Source organism: Sorex fumeus, unplaced genomic scaffold (genome assembly GCF_029834395.1).
Source record: "Sorex fumeus unplaced genomic scaffold, SorFum_2.1 ptg000080l, whole genome shotgun sequence".
In the NCBI taxonomy this organism is placed as follows: domain Eukaryota; kingdom Metazoa; phylum Chordata; class Mammalia; order Eulipotyphla; family Soricidae; genus Sorex; species Sorex fumeus.
The window spans coordinates 1,439,006-1,440,393 of record NW_026606137.1 but is presented as its reverse complement, the minus strand read 5'-3'; the positions used below and the strand labels follow the sequence as shown (position 1 = coordinate 1,440,393).

General features: G+C 38.3%; 1 pseudogene; it reads right to left on the bottom strand.

The window, feature by feature from the left end:
- Positions 1-457: 457 nt before the first annotated feature.
- Positions 458-545, bottom strand: LOC130038845 (uncharacterized; annotated as a pseudogene).
- Positions 546-1,388: the final 843 nt, after the last annotated feature.

Genomic DNA, 1,388 nt, shown 5'->3' with positions numbered 1-1,388 from the left:
AGGACCCAAAAGGAGAGAGAGAACAAAAGGGAATGCCCTGCCACAGAGGTGGGGTCTGATGGAGGGGATGGGGGCAAGAGGAGGAATACTGGGATCACAGGTGGTGGAGAATGGGCACTGGTGGAGGGATGGGTACTCGATCATTGTGTAAATGAAACCCAAGCACAAAAACTTGTAAGTCCTCAACTGTACCTAATGGTGTTTCACTAATAAAAATATTAAAAAAAATAATGTAGGAGGCAACCAATCTTAGAGGAAAACATTTTTTACAGGTACACATATATATATATATATATGCATACAGAAGGCTCAACCATTAATAACATGTTAGTGATATCTTATAGAAGGGCTTAATGGCCCCTGGGTGAAATAAAACAATTTTCATAGTCTTTTCTCTAAGCAAACTTTTTTTGTAGCATTTTCAGCAGTTTTTCATAACAAACAATACAAAATAAATATTTCGTACAAAAATAATTTAATTATTTAAATTATTTAAATTATTTAAAGCACTACACTTGATCTTAGCCAAAAGGCCGAGAAGCGATCGGAGAGCCCGGCAAGCTACCGAGAGTATTTGATATGCCAGACACAGTAACAACAAAGTCTCCAATGGAGATGTTACTGGGCCCGCTCGAGCAAATCGATGATCAACGGGAGGGCCTTTACTTTACTTTACTTTACTTATTTAAAGCAGGGGTTGGAATTCAGGATGGAAATGTCTTAAGTATAGTGGTATGAGTGGTATGAGGGCTGGAGCGATAGCACAGCGGTAGGGCGTCTGCCTTGCATGCAGCCAACATGGCCGACCCGAGTTCGATTCCTCCGCCCCTCTGGGAGAGCCCAGAAAGCTACAGAGAGTATTCGATATGCCAGACACAGTAACAACAAAGTCTCCAATGGAGACGTTACTGGGCCCGCTTGAGCAAATCAATGAACAACAGGAGGGCCTCGAGCATAGTGGTATGAAGGTGTAAGGGTGGTGGGATTGGTGTTCAAATATTAAATATAGTCAAATATTGTGAACTACTCTATAAAATAAAAAAAATAAACAATGATTTTCAGCTAAAAAAATCTCAATCTCTCTTCAGGGAGATAATCAAATGAGCAATAGGCACATAGGAAAATGTTTAACATCTTTTATGATTAGGAAAATAAAAATAAAAACAACAATGAAGTAATAATTTCAAATCTCTGAGAATGACTATTATTCAAAAAGAAACAATAAGCATTGAAGATGGTGTAGAAAGAAGTAATCCTTATACGTTGTTGGTAAACATTGTTAGTGGTAATGTACATTAGTACTGCCAATATGAAGCACATCAGGGCAAAACGCCAGTTTGGGGTATTTAAATCCATAATAAAATACTGTTGATTTGACAAGGTTTCTC